The sequence below is a fragment of the Haemorhous mexicanus genome, chromosome 4 (assembly GCF_027477595.1).
Source record: "Haemorhous mexicanus isolate bHaeMex1 chromosome 4, bHaeMex1.pri, whole genome shotgun sequence".
NCBI classification, from domain to species: Eukaryota; Metazoa; Chordata; class Aves; order Passeriformes; family Fringillidae; genus Haemorhous; species Haemorhous mexicanus.
Genome location: NC_082344.1, coordinates 4,212,718 through 4,234,641, shown reverse-complemented (window position 1 = coordinate 4,234,641; position 21,924 = coordinate 4,212,718). Strand labels below are relative to the sequence as shown.

The 21,924-nt window shown below is 40.3% G+C and overlaps 1 protein-coding gene across 1 annotated transcript in view; it reads left to right on the top strand.

The window, feature by feature from the left end:
- Nucleotides 1-13,701: 13,701 nt before the first annotated feature.
- The window catches only part of PDE5A (phosphodiesterase 5A), a 103,640-nt gene continuing 95,417 nt past the window's right edge, over nt 13,702-21,924 (top strand). The window contains exon 1 of the mRNA XM_059843693.1: nt 13,702-13,778. The gene's annotated coding sequence lies outside the window, so the exon portion shown is untranslated. The remainder of the gene's footprint in view (nt 13,779-21,924) is intronic.

The following is a 21,924-nucleotide window of genomic DNA, read 5'->3' as shown; positions in this document are numbered from 1 at the left end:
TGCAACCAAAAATTATTTTGGATTCAAAGAAAAGCTGGGCTAGGAGAGAAAGAACCAACTTGCAGGAAATGCAGCTTTTGGGGTGAGACCTGAGCGTGTTGAGTTTTGAGCTGCTGAAAACATTCCACATAGGAAAGGAATACTTGGTATTAGGGTTCCAGCCAGCACCAAAAATATGGAAAATAAAGATTCAGTGGTGTATGAAAATATGTTTCATGCTAATTATTTTTTTCATTTATGTTTCACCTATAGAAGTAATTTAGCTTTGTAAAAACCTTTTTTCAAGGGGTCTGTTTAGGCATTCACTGTTAAAACCAGCAGTATTAACCTAGTTATTTTTACCACTGTTTTAGTTCAAGTAAAATAAAAAAAATCTTATATTTCAGATTTGTAAGCTCTCCAAATGAAAAGCTGCTACATTATGATGAAAGTTATTTTGAAATATTAAAAAAAAATTATTGCTAAGGATTAAGAATCTGCAAAGTAGTAGAACTCCAGTTTTTTCTTATTGAGGAGCCTGAACTTTAAATTTCCATGGCTGTTTTTCTTATCCCCTCATCTGTGGAAGTCTTTGGAGTCCAGTAGGGATTCTAAGGATAAACATAGTGAACATTTTGTCTTTGCTATTTCCTCAGAAGAAGAGAACATTAGATCACTTCTGTGATCTGTCAAGTCATTGGAACATAAGGAATAATATTAAACATTTCCCAGAGGAAAACAGATTTCAAGTCCATTAATTTGGACAGACTGTCATTGTGTCTTCTTGATGTCAAATCTCATGTAAGAACTTGATTTCAAGAATGGTCTTTTGTGGAACCTGCTCGAGGAGTTGGAATTTGAGCTGGACAGAAAGAAAATGTTTAAAAGCTTTCTTAATATGTAAAACCATTCTTTTTGCAGCCTATTTCCAAACACCTATCCATACAGCTTTTGTTGGTGCTTCACAGCCAAGCTGAGCTCACACAGTGCTGGGCAGGTCCTCCTTGCCCTCATTCAGAGGCATGGAGCCCATGGAAAAGAGAGGGAGGAAACCAGCAGGAAAATCAAGTGCCAGGCTTGCTTCTTCCCTTCCCCTCCAACTGGGAGGGGAACTGGGAGTGGCCAACTGACACCACACAAATCCCTCTTAATGCTACCTCCACACACAGAGCATTCCTTGTGCTTCTGTTGGGAAGTGCCTCAGCAGCAAACAGCACAAACCAGCATCCCTAAGATATGATCTGTGTTTTTGGAGAACTGGAGAACTCAGGAGCACAAGCTTGTTGCTGAAGTCTTTGCAGAAAGCAGTCTCACTGCCAGTCGTGCTGGACTCACAACACCCTTGTTGGACTTGCAATGAGATAACCCAAAAGGAGAAGAGGTCTGGGCTTTGCCTTAGGATCAGAGGAGCACTGGGAAGAGTCCCTTCCCCACAGGGGCACAGCAGTCACTCACCCAGATCCACTGCTTTCTTCCTACAGTGTCCCTGCTGGGACTGCGTGACTGCCACAGCTTAAATCTCTTGTGTGCCCCACACAATATTCCTGGCAAAATCTTCCTTCTCAGGGGAAAGTGTGATAGGCAGATAGATCAGAGATTGATTTTGGCATCCTAGCCTAAGCTGAGTAAAATGGGAACATTTAGGAAAAAAACCAACAACATAAAAAGCATTTTAATTAAACAGGTGGCAAATTTCAGGTCAAATTTCTACCTAGATGTCACTTTCAGAAAAAGATTGTTCAGAACAAAAGGCTTCTGTTTTTCTTTTGTGTGCACTCCTGCTACTGAAAAAGCTCAAGTCAAAATTTCCAGAGCTGAGTGCCTAAGCTCATAAATGAAAAGTCAGGCCCCTGTAGCAGATGTCAGGAATTTGCAAGTGACCCCAGGCAGGAGGCACAGACCCCACGGAGAGGCAGCTCCAGGTGCCCCAGGTGACTCTGGCACAGAGCTGCACCCACTGCCAGGGCACCCCTGCCCCAAACCCCCTGCTCAGGAAGGACGGTGCAATTTATTTTGGCTGCAAAGGAAGATGAAAAGAAAGAGCCTAAGAGATGTCAGAAATTAATAATTTCTTAGATCAAGGCTCCAACCAGTTCAAAAAGCTTTTCTGCTGACAGAAGGTTGTTTTCAATGCTAAGAATGAAGTATTTATCTTTATCCTTTGAAGCTGTGCCATTCATACCAATAAAGACACAAGAATCCTGAAAGGGATACTTACCAAAACAAAATGCCTGTTCAAAATTAATATATTTTTCTGTTTGAAACCACATTGTACACAGAGATCCTTTGGAGCACTTTAAAGACAAAAGCAAGAAAAATAAGGAAAAAAACTTGAAACCATTCTGTTCCTATGCACCAAGCAGTAATAAAAAAATAGAAAAGTTATGTCAAAGTGAACCACTAAATGGGTACACTTTGTGTGAATCAAGCCAATACAAATTTCATAAAACTTTCCTTGTTAGAGGTACAAACCATCCACTAAAAGAATAACATTGTCAGGTCATAATATTATCATTTGCACTGCTCCAGCTGAATGTGAAGTTGCCTATTGCATTGAAACAACAATATCAGGTATCACAAGGCTGTGTCCAGCACCATGACAGCACACTCCATGAAGGCAGCCTGACTCTGGGAGGTGAAATCTTAATTACAGAGGTACTGCTGAGGTAGTATTTTCTTCCAAGCATTAGGTTACTGGTGCACTGAAACTATTAAAAGGCCATCTACAAAAGTGAATATCAGTTTACTATGGTTTCCTAACAAAAATAATAATTAATCCTTGCACACTGTGCTTATGTGTGGAAATTTAACTTGGTCATTCAGGTTTTTACATGGCATTTAGGAATGGGTTAGCCACTGCAATAATTACTTTGGGGTGTCCTCACCTTTTGCTTAGTATCTGCTAAATAGCAGCATATTAAAAGCAGTTCAGATTATGGATGTCAAGATCAAGATCAACAAACAAACCAAGACTCGTTATTAAATTCCCACAGTGCTTTTATCATCAAATTTCAGAGTCAACAGGCTTGTGAGCATCTGGCAGCTGCACAAATGACAAATCATGACACAAAGCCTTAGCTGATGTCACATGAAGCTGACACTCCAGGGCATGGTGAAGGTCACAGTGGCAATTTATCAGGAGTGTAACTCTAGTTGTTTTCTGTCATATTTAAGTATTTGGAACGTTAAGACAAAGGAAGTGAATGCTAAGGTTGTTCTTGAGTATTAAAGATAGAGCATTTACAGGGACCACTCTACCTGCTTTGGAATTTTCAGAGAGGTCACAGAGTTTATCACAGGTCTCTGCCTTGGGCCAAAAACTACCAACTTGTTATTGCATTTCATCTGTAAGAGGCATTTTAATGAAGTGACCCATGCTCAAGTGCTCCCAGATGTGCAGTGGCAGGTTCTGACCTGAGTGAGAGATGTCTGAGTCAATCTTTCCTCAGAACTGCAGTGACTTAGGGCCACATTTTGAGAAGAGCCTCATACCCAAGAACTTTCACTGAAGCACCTAAACAAAGGCATTTTATGTGGCTCATGACATCACCACAGTTACTTCTAGAATTAGCTTGAACAGAGATGCACCTTGAATCCCAGTCCCACTGCTTCATTAACCAGTCATGAAAATAAGGATGCATCTAGAGATTTCCCACAACTCATCCTGCAGTGTTCTCCTCCTGTCTGCTGCTGTCATTCCTCATTTATGCAAGGACAGAAGCTCCCTGCTCCTGTGCCTTAAGGCATTTAGTCATAGATCAAAGCCCTTTTTCCTTTTCCAGCCAAGAGAACTCTTGAAAGATACCACCATGGGAATCAAAGTAGGGCAGCAGATAACTTGAGTTTGTCTCATAATGTTCCAAGGCCACTGTTTGTAAGCTTGGCATTAAAAGATCCAGTAAAACTTTTCATAAATAGCTGCAGATGATCCATTACCTCACTGGAGCCTAAAGCACTTGCACACATTGGAATGATGGATCATTTCTTTTCCAAATCTTTTCTAATGATTTAAAGAGCTTCTATAAAATCCATAATTTAGGTATTACACACTAATACACTCTTAAAAGGAAAGGAGGAAAAAATGTCTAAGAAAATAGACAAATCATTCACAAATGAGGTTGAAAAGGTGCTAAACTGTGGGAAGGAATGCAGTGCAAAAGTAATTTACTGTTTGCACTGGGGTCCAAAGATTAATATTTCAAATATGTATGAGTGGAGCATTCCACAGTGCAAACTATCCACATCCACAGAGTGGTGTTTGTCCCATAGTAACACATGGAAAGGTCAATTCCTACTGTGTTTGTATGGAACAGATTGAACACAAGCTGTTTGAGGAGAACAACAAGTTTGAAGGGCTTTCCATCTTCAGCTGCTTCTAAAACATGTCAGCTGCTGGGGTTGTTGTGTTTTATTATGGCTTTCTGATTTATGCCTCCAGAAGAAACTTTGCAAAAATGCATTCATGTGCCAGCTCCTATGAGCAAGAGAAGTCTGCAGCATGAGCAGGAGAGGAAGCCATGAAAAAACCCCACATCTGAATTCAGCTGGTTTCTTATGCAAGGCAACAGGCCATAGCTATCCCCTGTTAAACAAGAAAAGAGGAAAGCACAGGCCTATAATGACCATTATTTTAGGGAAACTATTTTCCTAGCTATTCCAAGGAAATAGAAGAGCTGAGGATAATTAATGTCCTCATGTCCACAGAGATTCACCTGTGCTTGAAGGTAAATACAGTCTCAAAGGCAACTGGACAGCAGGCCACTAATCCCCCCCTGCCCACACCTTTTGATCCCAGCAGTGTGGGAGAGCTACCAGCAGAAATGCCCAGAGCCTGCATTTCTCCACAGGGTAATGAGGTTTTTCTATGCTCTGTGGAAACTTCTGTGACTCCCTCCTACTCTCATCTCTTCATCCATCCCCACAGAGTGGCACAAAGCCTCTACTGTGGCTGTTTTTCTGGTTTGGTCTGTCACAAAAACCCCAGAGATTACAGCTGCTCCTTTGCACATTTTCTTTGTGGGCTAAATTACCTGACAATTTATGATGTAAAGTGATGCAGAGAAACCTCATTAGCGGAGGTGTGTCAGGAGCCAATATAAATATCAAAGCACAGAAGCTGTTCCCTTGTTTGTGCTATCTTAGTGATAGCTTTATAAAGGTCTCCTCAAAAAGCCTGAAAGCCAAACCCACACCCCTCAGCACAAAGGGCTCATACAAAATACACTAAACCCTTTGTCATCAATTAGTTTGCATGCTAATTTACAATAAAATTGCTTGCTGGAAGCAAGGAGAGGATGCATCAGTACAGGTATGTTACAAGTGCTGAGGTGAAATCTGCTGCTCACCACCATTTGATGTGATGGGACTAAGGCCTTCTAGAGGGGCACAGGTGGCAAAAACCAGTTTGCCCTTCAGAGAGATCTTTCTTTCACAGCCAGAGAACACTCTGGTACAGGGTAAGTTTTGAAGCAGCCTTCCCAGCCCCTCCGAGAGCAGCACAGGGCCATTCCAGCACCAGCCTGCTGGGATTCCTCTCCAGGTGCCAAGCTGGGGGTGGCTAAAGCAGGGGCCATCTGCAGCCCCAATGCATCAGCAAAGGTGGCTATTTGCAATTCAAACACCTTTTTTTCAAAGCTTTATGTTTTTCCTAGAGGTTGAATTATTTACTGATTCCTTTTTAATTATTATTTTCTTTTATTTGGCAGTTATCTCTGATCAAAACCTGTGTCACAAGGCAGGACGTGGAAGTGAGAGAAATTTTGTTGGAGCTAGAGCAGCAAGTGTTTTTTCTTAATTCTTTCTTCTACTATATTTACTTTGATTAGCTTTTAGTGTTGAAAATTAACTTAATTTGAACAAATCCACTGCTCTCCTGCTGCAGGGAATAGGAGTAAGTAGAAGACTTTATCTTTTGGAAGCAGTAAATTCAGATCAAGTGGGGCACCAGAGACTGGTTAACTTCTGATTTGTCTTCAAAAAGTAGAATTTTCTTTTAGTAACTGAGATGGTTTCACAGAACAAGTCTCTAAGTCTGTATGAAATTTCAGATAGAGGACCAAAAATTCTCTCAGTTCCAAGGATAGAGATGAGAGCAAATTAATATTACTTTTCCCTGTCATTATCACAGTCCACCTAGAGCAAACATCAGCAAAATGGAATCTAAATTGGCTCATGAATGCAGCATTTCTCCCATGACCTCTCCCACACACCAGGGAGCAGCAGCAGCACAGGGAAAGGAGGCAGGAACACCCCACTCTGCCAGGTGGCAACTTCCTCAGGGCCAGTTCTCTGCAGCAAAGAACCGACTTGGGAGTGCCTCAGCTCATCAGCTTGCTCAAAAAATACCAGAGGGAGCAACAAAGTGTCTCCCTGGTATTTTCAGGCAGCATCTCTTTTGAATAAAACCACCTTTACTTCCAATCCTAGTCAAATATACCAAAGTATGACACTTGACTGGGAACATAATCCACTGGCCAAGTCTCTCCTCGTGGTTTTATGGATCTGCTGGAGAGATTTAGCTCACAGCAGCACCTGATGGTCTCAGGTGAATAATAGGTGTACTATCCCCTCATCCAATACCTAGTTTGATGTACAAAAGTGATTTTGTGTAACAAGTCCTGGCAGAGGATCTGCTTAAGAGCTCACTCATCTCATGGAAATCTAAGTAAAAACTCATTAAACAAAACCCAATTTATGATAATAATTTGCATTAATCAGTAAATTCACTGAGAAGATATTTTAAGAAACAGTCAAAATAGCTGTGGTAGAGTAAGTACAGGATTTTGTGACAAAAGAGAAAGGAGAATCATGCTTGTTTATTGTATATTCCCATGAGAACCTTCTCCCTTGGTAAAGATACCCATATCAATACATGTTATAGAGGGGTGGAAATGCAGAGTTTCTGAGCTCATGACACCAGCCAAATTCTGCAACAGCCTCAGCCCTGGGTTTTATATGGACAGTGAATGCTCCAACTCACCCAAGTCTGCAGACTGAAGAGAAGACTGAAGAACAGAACAACACTGCACTTACCCATTTTCTGCAGGAATGAGTAGAACTGAAAATTAATACTGATAAACTCTTTTTTTAGGCACGTGCTTCTTTATCTGGGCCCACAGAAACATCAGGGAGGAACTTCTGGTTAGAAAACCAGTCCAGAACTAAAGCAGCTTTTCAGTTTGCAGTAGATGCAAAGTAGATTTGATCAAATTGCTCTTTTTGGAATATCACACAGGATATCTTTTACTTTTGTGAGCTGCTTGTATTATAATCAATTTGCCCAAGGATTATCTTTTAGCATGTATAATGTCTCACAAAGTGAAGCTTCCCCCTTCCCCCCAGATATGATTGCATCTCCCAGAGTTTATATCAAGGCTAACAATGTCATCTAAATTAAACTGGAAATAAGAGAAGTGCCTTGAAAAGATGCAAGCCTATAATTCCAAATTATAAAGCCTCTAATTAAGGGAAACATTGCCCTATGGGTAGATTGTTGCATGTGATCCTACAACTGCATTTCCTACACTTTGCAGAGCATTTGTTACTGCTCATCACCATCTACAGCAATGTGGCTGTGGAGCAATTCAGCACGACAACACACTAATTTCACTGTAAAAACATGTTAATCCTCTACATTTTCATTATGCAAGTGAATAAAGAACATTTTTTTTTTCTTTTACCCAGAAAGGTTCACTGCAGTTCATCTACCTTAAGCAACACATAAATTTTACCATGACAGGGAAGGACTGTAGTCACTTGGCACCAGGGAGTGCACGGTGCCAGCCTTGTTCCCACTCTGAAGCACTGCTGACTGATTAGGTGACTTCAGCAAGTCTCTGAGGCTTTACTAAATTTCAAATATATTCATATTTCCTTGACCAAGGGATTTGCTATTTCTCTGGAGGTTTCCAATTTTAGATGGCTCTGTAACACTTCTCAAATATTCTCCAAGAAAAACAGGGCTGTCACTCAGAGAGGGAAGTTTCTAGGTACATGAAGCACTGCTGAGCTTAGGAACACTTGTGATTCCATGGAACAAATGACGTGCCATGGCATGGTGAGCATTTCATTGGCATAAAATTGACAGAAAATAGCATATTTCATTGGCATAAAATAGCTTCATCCTGCTAAAGGAAAGAGCTGCAGTTACCTCAAAGAAAACTTTGAGTGCTTTGCTTTCATATAATATCTGTCTTTCCAATAAATCAAGCAGCTCTTTATAGGATTCCCTCTGTAGACCTTTTATGGACAGGAAGCAGCTTCTGTTGTAAATCAAATAACTGAAAACTGTAAAGAGTGGGAGCCCCTCAAAGATTTCAGCATTCTCTGTTGCTAACTTAAGGAAGTCTCTTCTGATTAAATAATCAAATTGTAGGGGCAGATTCTTCATTCAAGGTCTCTCAATCAATCACCAAATAGGTCCAAGAGCTCCATTTTTCACAGGTAAGCTAAGGAGGTTATTCAACTGTATTTGTACACACACATGCACTGGCCCACAAAGCTGGAGCCTTTGGGTGCATGAACTCAGAAAGGGAAAGAATGATCAGCACGTTCACCTTTCACTATTTAGATCTGAAATCTTTGGTTCTTTGTTATCATCAGTCCACAAAAACACGATTTAAAATCGCAAGTAAAACACGGCATGAAACAGACTCACATGAAAGAGCAACTAGAACTTTGTTAGTTTCTTTTCAGCACACACCATGTGTCTATCTCTCTTCTTCAGGGATCAGAAGTACCAAAATAGAGTGAGAAACACTTATTCCACTATTCCTTTCCTGCCTGAAACCAGGAAACACTGGAAGTCTCAAAGGAAAGACCTTTTCAAACAGCAAACCTTTAGGTATGCTTCAAGCAGAGAGTTTTGGATAATTACCTGTCCCTGGGCCAGATTTCCCTAGCAACTCACTGAACTATACCCTGTGTCTGATCACTGATGAGTACAGCTTATTTTTGCTTTCATCTAGGTGAGCATTCTTCCCTTTCTCTAAATTTCTCAGGAAACACAACAGTCAGAAATACCTGAGATCCCGAGGAGCCCAAGACTCCTGAAAATGGGACCTTGGTGTTTGGTAATTGATTTTTTAAATGAAAATCCTAAGCACTCAAAGATTAGCTTCCAAAGGTTTTTATCTCTTCTGCATGCAGAGCAATGCCCGGTGTGGTTTTCAGAAAATGGCTAGGTAACTGAACTCCTTCAGAAATGTTTTTCTTGCTGGTTAATTTGTTCTGAAGCCACAAGGAAATCTTCTGGAAAGTTATTTATATCAATAGCTATCACACCACTGAAGTCATCCGACCTAATCATCCCCAGAGAGCTGCAACAATGGGAATTATAAATAGCAAAAATATCCTGGATATCATCTCCACTATTTTAAAAACATTGTTTTCATAGAGAACAGTAACTAAGAAGAAATCTCAGGACATCAAGTATCAGAATACGTGCACATTTGTCACTGCCAAGAGGCCTTTCCAAGGGCCAAAGCCATTTAATGTTGCAAAGGTGTCACAATGGTCAGTACATTCTCTGCCTGGCTCCTGGATTCTCTCTCCTCATATTATGCAAGGGGAGGGCTGAAACTGTGTGGATAGATAGCCTGGAAATGCAATAGGTTAGACAAGGTAACAAAAAGCACTGTCCTAGCTTTTGGGTGAAAGGAAAATTGCATTCAAGCAGTTGTTTATTTCCAGTCTGTTTGCAGATGGACTCATTTTGCCATCTTCTGCATTGCAGGGTGTCCAGGACAGACTGACCTCTACAAGGTCTCTCTATTTGTTTTCTGCTTCCCCACACAGCACAAATCCAAAGTGCCAAAGTTCTATTATCTATTCCTTAGATAATAGAATAGGCATTATTTTAATAATTTAGGCATTTCTTTATTTTGGTGGAGTTACACACTTGACCTCTCTGATGAGTACTGCTTGAGAAAAGCTTGGATCTTGGACCCTTTTCACTGTTTTGATAGTATTCACAAGATCCTCCAAATTCAGATAAAACCAACCAAAGATCTCCATACTTGTTGTTCCTTACATTATTATATAAAGTTTCTAATGCAGACAAAAATTGGAGTGGTTAATCAGATGGCATGGAGAAAGCTCTAGCTCCATAACGTGTGAAAAGTTATAAAGCCAAACTTCAATGTCCAGGTTGAAATTTCTTCTTCTTTGACTTGGTAATTTTTTTTTTTTTTAATTAAGTTTGGTAGAAAATAGTTCAGCCATTTTTGGAACAAACTTAGTGCAGGGTGGTTTCACCACCATAATGCCATTGTGATTTATAAAAGCCATAGTGATTTATAAGAGGAGCTTGAAATCTGGCAGTGAGACAACCCCCAAGTGAGAACGGTATCTTTGTCCCCAGGAAAATCCATTCCTAATCAACCATGTTAGAAGTTACAGAAAAATCCTGTTGGTATTTACAAAGGAGAAACACATTTTGATTTTCTGAGTGTTTCAACAGGAGTGTGCAAGCCCTGAGCCTGCTGACCCTCTTGTCCTGGGCAGGTACTACACGTCTGTAGGCACAGCTCAGGGCAAGTTTATCTAGAACAGAGTTTTTATTTTCTTACAGCAAAACTCTGACATAAACAAAAAAAGCATAACAGGGAAGGAAAAGCTAATTAGGAATTAGTTGGATATTAGAGACTCCTAACATTATTAGACAGCATTAGAGCCTTTGAAACTCAGCCTGAACAATAATAATTTCCCTAGAATTTAAGGGCTTATTCTCCAGTTGTTCTAACTCAGCTCTATTAATATCGCTGGAGTTACATTAGTTTGCCCTGACTAATATCCCTTAGTTATGCAGACAAGCAAATAAAATTACTTTAGCTGTTCTTTTAAAGTCATTCCCAAACACCATCTGAAGGGCTCCCTCAGTACAAAAAACAAACCCCAAACACGGGACCCCGACGCAGCCCTGAACTGGCTGCACATTCCATATGGAGGGTCAATAGGAGTTTCACAAGGATACCCTCGGTCACTGCTTCCTCACAGCCACTTCGGAGGGAGGGGAAGAAAGGGTTTGAAAAACATTCCAGATTTCAGCTGAGTTTTTGTAGCTGTGCAGACACAGGAGTGTCTGAAATGTCCGGAGGGACAGCCCAAGCAAGCCTGTGACCTTCTATGACAAACCGGACCCTGGCATTTCAGAAGGGATTTAGCTGGGATTGTTAAACGTGTGCCAAAAAGAGAACTGCTTCTTGGATTTTTTCAATCAAGTAGCACTATATTTGGACTGGAAACAGCCTGTGGATGAGCAGGAATAACCATTAGAAGGCAAGTGAAAAGTTTCAAGCAGATACTACAGTCAAGGAAGAAACAACGCGAAGGTATCTGGGCAAGTTTCCATACTGACTGAAGCAACACTTTTCCCATGACATCAGACTCAAAACAACCAATATATTATAGTCCATATGTTGATTAAGGAAAGCCCAAGCCGTGCAGAGCCATGCACCAGCCTTCCGAACGGCAGCTGAACAAAAGCTGGATCGCTTGCAAGCCATGGGAGTTAATGAAACAAATAAAAAGCCTCAGGTTTTCAGGATAAGGCACCTGGGTCAGACTTCTCAGCACCATGAGGTTGTGAATCCTGAGGTAAGACTGAAAACAAACTGCCTGGATCAAAGCTATGCAGTCTGACTAGATGACAAGGAGAATAAGTAAACAGTGCTTTGAATATGCAGCAGCCAAAAGGCTCAGAAAACTGTAAAGCTGGTTGCAGATAACGTGCTCAGAGAACCTGGAGTTCTCTACCTACCTGAGGTCATACGGCATTTGCATGAGAAATTTGGACTTTGGCATGGTTTGCAGGCAGAGTTCAGAGGAGCTTTTGGCAGGTTAAGCATGTTCCCAGTAAGATGATGCTGAGGATAAACATGCAAGAGAAATATATAAATGCTGTTTTCACAAGAATAGTGCTGCTTTCTTAGAACTGCCTGTATTTTAGGGAGGAAGGCTAGAATGCAGTCCTGATGGGATGCCAATACAATCCATCGAGGGCAGTTCGTAAATCACACAGCTTAGCAACTGAGAAGGACATGGTACATTTTCAGATTTGAAACAAGAACAGAACCGTGTTCCTCAGGAAAGAGGTACTTGTTTAGCGTGTATGGATGCTGTTCACAAAAGGATTGGGAGTTTAACTCTTACTGTAAAATGGCCTAATAACATAAAAATTACTGCATGCAGCTGAATTCACTGCGATATTTTATCAAACCTTGAAGCATCTGATCCATTGATCCTCTATAATAAGGAACAGGAGGGCACCTTTGATCTTTCTCATGGAATTTAATAAGTCAAAATTAGAAAAGAGCCCTTTCAAATGAGGACAAATTTGACTAGGAGGATAACTAGGCAAGTTGTTACATTTTAATTGTATTTTAACAAAATTATCTAAGCTCATAGGTTTAATAGTCACAACAAATCAGGAAATAAAATGCTGCATTATTGTCACTGGTAGATTAAAGTGGCAGAACATATGTTTATAGAAGTATTAAGGGAAAAGAGCATTTCTTTTGTTTGCACAGTACTGAACACATTCACGAATCCAGCAAGAAATGCCTTGCTCCTTAGTCAGACTTGTGAAAATGCAATTCACTAAATGATTTTTTTTTTCTATTTTAAATGATGGATAAAGTTGAAAGAGTTCTTTTCTAGTTCTGTACATGCATTTTTATTCCCTTATACTGTTTCCCAGTGCTTCAATCCAGGAATGACTTTTTTAGTGTCAAACCACACAGTGAAAGTCTCAGCTAAAAAGCCCATCTATGTAAACAAATTTGGCAACCACAATTCTTCATCACTGAATTTGGGTCTCGGAAGCCATTTCCTTCAAGACAGATCCTTGTCCACAGGGATCTTTAGACAACAGTAGACTAAATTAATCCCAGGTATTGTCAAGAAAAGAGGCACTGAAATGTGCTGCTTCCAAATAACAGCAACCCTCTGGAGACAGCTGCTACAGCAAGCTGTTATCTGTCAGGAAGATCCAAGACCCTCAGTATTAGTGATGAGCTCCCACAGCTCTGTGGGCTTCACTGTACATCTGCCACATCTATTTGGAACACACAGTCTTTAAAAAATTGAATTTTCCTGCCAGCTGAGGTGTGTTAACATCTGCCTGCTGCTGCTGCGCTGATCATCAGGGCCTAAATCCTAAGGGAACACTTGACAGCTTTCTTCACAGATCTCTCAGTTCTGCTTTGCAGGAAGCAACGGTGGCATATTGGCCAGATTTGTTGCATGAAAAACACAAGGGTTTTGAAGAGGAAGAATTGCACATCTTTATAAGATTACCTGGATTTTAATTATCTGATTTGGTCTCGAGGTCCAATCTGAAACCACTGGCATAGAAATTAAGGACCTGCCATTGTTCCATACTCACTCGCAGGTTGCTCAGGGTATAATGCACATCAATGCTTCTTTACAACTCCAAATAAACACAACAGGTAATAACACTGGGTGTTTAACAGCTTACCTCAACATATAGCTAACAGCAACTTGGCTTTCACTCATGGCATCCATCCCATAGGTTCATGAAATTCTAGAAGGAAAAAAAAAGTCAACGAGTCAGGTAGCCTTACCTAATCCTGAGGAAGCCATTCCTGTGAAACTATGGAAAACAAATGTGGGTAGTCTGACAATTACCAGCCACAAAAGTTATCTTTTAGCCCTTGCTCTTGATTTTAAGTTGCTGTTGTACATTCCCCTCAGTGTGAAGAAGAAGGGAACCCAGCCAGACCCAGCTGAGAAGAAACACTCTGAACCTGGTGACAGGGACTTGTGTGCAAGACTGACAGGTCAGTCATGTTTTCAACAGTGCTACACTTCTGGTCTTCAATGCTTAATTCCTGATGTACAGACAAGGGATGCAAAGGGAGAGACAGACATGGTGCAGTTTAACCTTGCATTTACTGCACTGCAGTGAGTACCCATTCCATAGGGAAAATCCACCTTTCTAATCTATTGTATGATTACACTACTAGGATCTTGATTAGGGTCTGTATAAAGCACTGAGCACTATTACAAACACTTTGTAGGAGCTTTTTCTATGTTCTTATTCCAAACTCAGGCAAGTAACCTCTGCTCATTTAACAGTGAATTGTTTCAATCACAGCAAGAACCTTTTTCATTATTAATCAGCACAGATTACCCCAGCCTTTGTTTCACTGGATGCATATAAAACATCTCTGTGACTTTGTTTTGCTTTCAGTAGTTACACCGCTGGCAATTAAAAGCTTTTGGCTCCACAGATCATAGTTTCCACAATCTGCCTAGAGATTCTGTGAAACTTACTTCAGTGTAAATACCAGTATGATTTAATAGAAAAAACAGAGATTTTCACATTTCGTCTCCTTGTATATTTTATGCACATGATTGCTTTTCAGATAATGCTTATTTTAGTGTAGGAAAAGCAATTGATTGGCAGTAAAATGTCAGGAAGCACTGGGCAAAGAAATGTTCTGCTGGGCTGAAGCAGCTGTCAAACATGTCTTCTCAAAAATCCTGAAAACCATGTTAGCTGCTGCTAACATCTCAGTTTTTGTGCACCTCAGCAGTTCTTCGTTCTGGCTGGAAGCATAAGCTGCGAAACGACCGCTCACAGCGATCCGAGTTTGGCCTGGCCACGGAGTCCTGGAATTGTAACACTGTATTCTTTGGGGTCTATTCAATGCTAAACTAAGTTTCCAAATGTTTCTTGGCTCAGCAACCATTAACTGGACCTTGAACTTCCCATTTGTATTCAGTGGCGGGGGGCTAAACTTGCCATCTGTTTTGACAAATGTTTTCTATTGCCTCTGCATAGCTGACAGAAAACGAGGCATATTAGAAGTTTAAATTCTCTTTCTGAACCATCAAGAATTCTCTAAGTCCTCAGAAATCCCATCAGAACACAGCTAATTGTAATTCTGTTTGCAAAAGACTTTAGCTTGTCATGAGCTGCAGGTCTTAATATCTTCCTAGCTCCGTATCACTTGTTCTCTGAGCATCTGCCTACTCTTCATTCCTTTGGGGCAAAAATCTTCACTGAGTGGAAAATCATAGCTGCAGGCATTCTGGAAAAAAAAAAAATAAAATAAAAAGACAGCATCACTTCTACTTGTGTCTTCTGCACTTTTCTCCAGTCTGAACAGTCCCGGCTCTTGGCAGAACCAGGAGAGTCAAAGGAGCTTGATAAGGGTTGCCAGTCATGATATTAATAAACAGAGAAAGTGTCCAGAAAAAAGTAGTAATGAAAAGCTACAGTTCTTGACTTTTAGTGAGCTTTTCTAGATTCTGGAAAATACGTCATAATCAGACACAATTGCTCTTGCATAAATTGTCCTACATTATGTCCTACATAAGATGTGCATTTAAAATATCTGAAATGGAGCTGAATAACTAATTGATGCTACCACTACAAGGGAATAAAGGAAAGATGAAAAAATAAGGATGCCTTGCTAAATGAGCTCTTTAAGTTTCAGCAGATGAACCGTGTCAGCATGGAGAAATATTCTTATATCACTCATGTCACATGTAACAAGACAACCTACCTGTGATTGCTGCCGCATGCCACAGAGCCACTGTGCACATAAATAAATCAAATGCTATGCAAGACATGCAATTAAGTTCCAAATAATTGGTTTCAGATCTGTTTCAGATGGGAAATTTATCCACACAGATGTAGCTGTCACTTTTTACAGACTGGACTGTCACTAACAGATTGTAACTAGCAAAAACCAAGAGAGCAATATTCCTCATTCTTTTCACATGGAGCATTTTGGGTTCCCGGTCATACTGTAGGTTCAGCCATTGTGTATGTGCCAGGAGCCTGTGTGAAGGGCCCTGAGAGATTCCCAGCCTTCCCCTGGCAAGCACCCACCCTACCAGGGCACAACAGAGAGGTTTTGCTCTTTCCAGGTGCATCAGTGGTGTCTGTGCCATCCTGTGCCTCATGAAGCATTAATGGTTTCCAGACGTTGGCTCACAGGGTGCTGACAGAACTCTTGCACCATTAGAGTATCACACAACATCTTGATTATGAGAAAGATCAGAAACATGGGAGAATGTTACAGCCTTTGGAATCTGTAGTGACAAGAAGAGCAAAATACGATGCTGTTGTAACAGTGAATTTGCTCAGCATTACTGCCTAGGATCTGCAGCACCACAAAGGGAGCAACCTTTGAATTCACTGTGCAATTCCTAGCATTAGTTATCATTTCTGAAATGCTGTGTAATTACTTTAGTAATATAATGAATAAGTATTAGCAGCTAGGTCTGGTTGAAAATTATACATTCATTTTATATAAAATAGTGAAACTGCATTTTCTCTTTCAATGTGTTTAAACACATCGATTTCCTTTCTGAAACAAAAAATTCTTCCATGTTTGCCTTTCCTACTTGTCTTCCCTTACAAAACCACATTGAGAGAAGAGAAAAAGAATAGAGGAAAATTTAAAAACTGTTCATATCACTAACTTTGAATCATAATCAGATCGAATGATAAAATTTCCTTTAGAAAAAAAAGACTGGCAAACATAAAAGTATAATCTAGAATTTGAAAATACAACAACAATAGTATTTAAAGCCTTGAGACAGATTTTAAGAGGGCTGATTGAAGCTTCTCCTAGCATATGTGAAAAATTTTAGACCCTGGGAAACCTGCTATTTTCCAAAGATATCATCTCAAATATAAAGAGGAGTATAAGGAGTTCTTCACTCACCCCATGTAGAAATTATTCCTTCATCTATGAAAGCAGAGACAACAACTCTGTTGATATAAATGACAATAAAAGCAGCTGCTGATTTGTGGCTGTATTTGTATTTTAAAAGGTGACCATGGAACAGCCAGTAAACACAAAACATGAGAAGAGGAGGGAAGCCCAGTGATAGTAACCATAAAAGATTTAAAGGGTAAAACTAAGAAGAAATATGATTTGATCTGTTTTAGTCCATCTGACATTTTTATATCCACATTTAACTAACAGGTCATTAGTATCCACACAAATGTAAGCAAGGGAATTTTGAGCCGAGATGTCTTGTTCAAAGCAATAAAAGCTTTATTCACACTCTGCTTGTACCTCAAACATTTCATAACTTGGCAGCCCTGAACAAGTACTCTGAGAGCCGCCAGTCCAATTGCACAGAACGGAATCAGTCAGCATCTGTTCAAAAAATCCTTGCTCTGCTATGGAAAAAAGCAATTATCATTAAAGTTTTTCCCTCAGAAAAATCTGGCTACACATGAGGGGAAAAATCAGATAGCAAGCTGTGTGCAATAGGGAGTTTTAATTTTCCCTTTTTGCCTTCTAAGTAGAAGAGATTCCTTCAAGTGAAGTCCTTTTGCAGATTATAACTTCCTAAAGAGCCACGAGAGGATTTACTCATCCAAGTTCCCTTAACACAGTCCTGTCCTATTCCCCAAACATTCTTAAATGCTGAGATCAGCAGATAGCAAGAACACATGTCAGAAGAGACGTGTTCTTTTTCGTTCAGAGGAAGATAACAGGGAACACTTTTCCAAGTTAGCTATTTGCAATTTGTCAGAAAATCTCAGCTTCCCACTTCAAACAATGGTTTCTGCAGCTGAATTTCTTTGTGCAGACTGTGCTTCATAGAAAACAGAATATATCAGAAAATAAGGAGGATTAAAATATTAGAACAGCATTTTTACCAGCATAGTAATTTTAATAAATTTTTCCCATTTTATTGACAAATCAAAGGGGAAAACTTGTTTCTGAGATGACCATATTTTTAAAAAGAAAACCAAAGAGAATCCCAGAGAGAATGATGTTTTCCCAACCCTAAATCAATTTGCTTCATGACTTTAAGTTTGTAAGGAATATTTCTATAAGGTTTGCATTTAGGCATGACTAAAGTTGTGATTCTCACAATACTCATAAGACTAAAAATATCAGTGTTCCAAATATATGCAATGATTAAATCTTCAATAATGGCTTCACTGGCTTTGAGGTCCCCAGCTCTGATTTTCACAGCTTTTCATTCTAAAAACAGCACTATGGAGCTGGTGCTGGAGTGAGTCTCATTTTGAACTGGGCTGAAACTAGTTAAGGTTTCTTTTATATTTTTCCCATACTAAGGGGAGGATCCTTTAGTACCTAAATCTCATCATTTTATTGCTTGTTGGGAGAATCCCAGTGTTTTCAGTGGGAGCAACAATTTTAATGCAGCAAATTTTAAAAATTAAAGATTATTCCTGAGGGTCTTTAGCACAATAAGCAAATGTCTTTGTTAGTATAAAATACACAGTGTGTACACAGAATTACTGTGATACAGAGTTGGATCAGCAATAATTCAAAGAAAAGGATGCACGAAGAAGAAGCTGATAGGAGACACAGGCCAGGTTTGGGAAGCCTGACTGAATCAACAACATGACTAATGATGTGAATCTCAGAGGAGAACACATTTTTGGGAAGTGCCACTTTAAAGATGACTGGTGAGAGCAGGAAAACTGATGACTTACTTTGTCAAAAACATCTCTGAATGTCCATGCAAGCAGAGAGCATTTTCAGGATATATGAAAATCAGATTGTTTTCTAGGCTGACATCAGTCACTGTCTGTGGATCAGGCTGTGGGTTGTGTGTGCCCTTGGTGAGCTCATCTTTCCACAACTCCAAAATATGTTGTGTGATATTGTGGCCGTAGACATCCAGTTCAGCAAATATTATTCAAGGTCAAACACTTGGAAACAATGTGGAGACAGCCACAGCTATCAGAAAAGTCTGGGTTTAATTACAGACTGCTCAAATAATTGATATCCACATCGGATTAGTTCGGGTCCATGACTTACCTTAACATTTCTGTAAGTAATGTGCTGTGTTTAACAAACTTAGCTCCTCATCTGTGATTTCAGTTTTGCTTGGAAGCCCTCTTGAAAGTTTGACTGCACTGCCACTTGTACATGCATTTTCTCTCTGTTAAATGCTAAATTAAACTGATTTGCTTCAGACAATTCCTGAGGCTAAATTTCTGCAAGGCTCTGGACTTTCCCTGTGTTAAAAATTAATGGCCTCTCTTACTTAGAATCTAAAGTGGCTTTTAGTCACCAGGAAGTTTTTCATGTGCCAGTGTTATCACTTAAATAATCTCTTCTCACTAGCATTTACCTTCTGTTATGCAATATGTATGACACATCACCAGTCTTCTAATTTATGAGCCTAAATATAACAAGTTTTCCCACCTTTTCTTATGTGTCAGACGAGCTGGTAGATTCCATCAAGCTATCTTTAATATTTCATTTTTATGTTTTTCTACCATTTTCAGTTTCCTGCTGGGTATTCAGAATGAGTTTTGTAGGTAAAGTCTGTGGCAGGGCTTTTTGTCTGTGGCACATGGCAGGGTCTAAATAGATTACCAGTCCCAGTCAGGAAGAAACAAGAGAGCACTCAGACTTCAGGATCTAAGTGAATTCAGAGTAATATCAACAAGTCCAAGGTGAAAATAAAGTCATCTCTTTTCTTCACAGAATTTATCGATTCTTATCCTGAAAATTGTTGCCCCTCAGTTCTCTTGCTGTTTTCTTTGAGACATGTTCCTGCAGGAGAATATTTTGTACCAAATGATGAGCTCATGTTGAGAGCAGCCCTCAACAAAATTTCCAGATGGCATATGAATTATAACCTTCTATCATGGACTTAACAAGCCGTGGGCTGCTGGTAGTTGTCACTTCCAGGTTTCAGTGCTGTTTATATGCCACTAATAAAACCTGCTGTTCTTCTTAATAACAAAGCAGGAAATTTTAATTTTTAAGGGATACACTTGGCACCCTACTTTCCTTCTCCCTTCTATCACATTCCTGCCATGACTCTCTCCTGTGCTTTTCCAACATAATCAGCAATAGGTCAAATCTTAATATTTTATTGAGATGTTTTTCATACCCTTTTCAAGAAAAATTCTTTGAGGGAAGAACCACATGCCAAAACCCTTCTGCTGTATCTGTTCATTACTGAGAAAAGAATTTTTTCTTTTCATGGTTAGTATTGTGAAGCAAAACTCTTGAGAATAATACATAAAGAGAATGTGCACAATATGAAAATGCATTTAATGTTTTATTATATTTTAGTTGCCTGTTAGGTATCTCACCCCAGCCAGCAATTTATAATCATGTGCAAGAGGCAGCTTCCTGAATTTTGCAATGCTCAGAAATAGCAAAGCAGAAACAACATGGTGAGGGCAATTACTTTTAAACAATATTAGAGCAGAGCTTAGTGGATCAGTGCAGCATCTGCAAAGTTCTGCACATTAAGAACTGCAAAGCCTCCAGACGAGGCTCTGAAGAACATGAGCTACGTGAATTCAGCCTGTTAATTGCAGAGCTTTTATTAAATTAGTTGCCAGATAATTGTAAAGCAGACGTTGGAGTTGGGTCTTCCAGAGCTTCTTGAGAAAGTTCAGGGTATATAAAAACAAACCCTGCCTGAGTGACCAGAAACAAGGCCCTGATGTCAGCACAGTCTCAGCCCAGGACTCCTGTGCTTCCCCACAGAGTTAATGGGAGCACTCAGCACCTCGGGCTGGCAGGGATGTGCTGCTTCCCATCCTCAGACCTGTCCCTACGGATTAGGAGGGCCCCAAATGCAGGGAGTGTGTGCCAAGAGAGGTGAGGGCGCTGAAAGGAACCCCTGGAAGGTGAGGATGTGCAGATCTCCCATCAGCACATTCCTCTCCCCACAGCAGCATTCGGGACAACAGGCCAAGGTCATCCTTCATAACCACAAAACTGCCTGGCCAGCCCATCTATGGATGAGATCTCCAAGGAAGTCACTTTGACCTCAAGGCCACACGTACAGCTGTCAAACATCCACAGGGCCTGCAGGGAAGGCTCCCTCCTTCAGCCTTCAAGGCATTTCCCAGCACAAAGTGCAGCTGTTTGGGGTTTGTGCTGGGAACAATTTGGAGCTACAGCTTTGAAAAGCCTTCACTTTTTATGGCTATTTGGGAAGTAAATGCAACTGGAACTCACGGCGGAGAGGTCAGCTAACCCAGCAGTGTGGTTTGCACGCTTCCTCTCGGCACACATCAAAGGCAAAGCCAAACAAAAAGGCTTTTCTTTGCACTTAGAACTGGCACTGGGCAGAGGCCTGTTCTCTTATGCAGGCCCCTGAAAGAAAAGTAACCTGATAATGCAAGCTGGAGACAGACAATTCAAAAGAAGTTGTGCACCCCAGCAGCTACACAGACGCCTGGCATGGCCAGTGACCCCTTCAAACTGATTAGAAAGTAGAGGAGAGAGGCACATTCAGAGCAGGTTACAGCAGCACAGCCTGGCAGCTCCAGGAGGGACAGTGTCACTTTGCCACCAAAAGCATCCCCCTAACAGCCAGCTCTGCTCAAGCCTCGGCCTCCTCACCTACACATAGGAAAAAAGTTATCCTGGCTCCAGGACAGACTCTATACCATGGACTTGGATCCCTAAGTTCCAAGTGGCTCTTTAGGCTCCAGCTGCATATTAAACCTTTCTCTCGTAATGTTAATCATGCTTAAAAGACAAATACTGCATGAATGCATATGAGATTCCAACATGCTACAGCCTTCATGCAAAGTAGAAATAAAATCCCACCAAAGCTAATTTTGAGACTGCCTCCCTCTTAATTTCTGGGAGTAACTCCTGCTTTGCCTTTAGAAATCTCTTCTCTGACTCCATGCACCAATACAATTGGAACTATATGTATGTTGCATATTAAGATGCATGCACAGTACATTCCTTTAATCACACATAAGCTTCCTCAAATGTATTATTTTTCATCTGTTTTTTGAGTAAATAATACAGAAAAAAAAAAATGCTGTGTTCTTCCAGTGTTTTGGAATGTGTATTTTGGGGTAAGAAAGTATTTTGTTGGATTTACTGTACTTTGGTACTTGTGTCTCAGTTACTCATGATCAAACCCAAATTCCCCCAGCCAGGGGGAGGGTGGGAATCACAGTAACCCGGGGTCACATGGTAC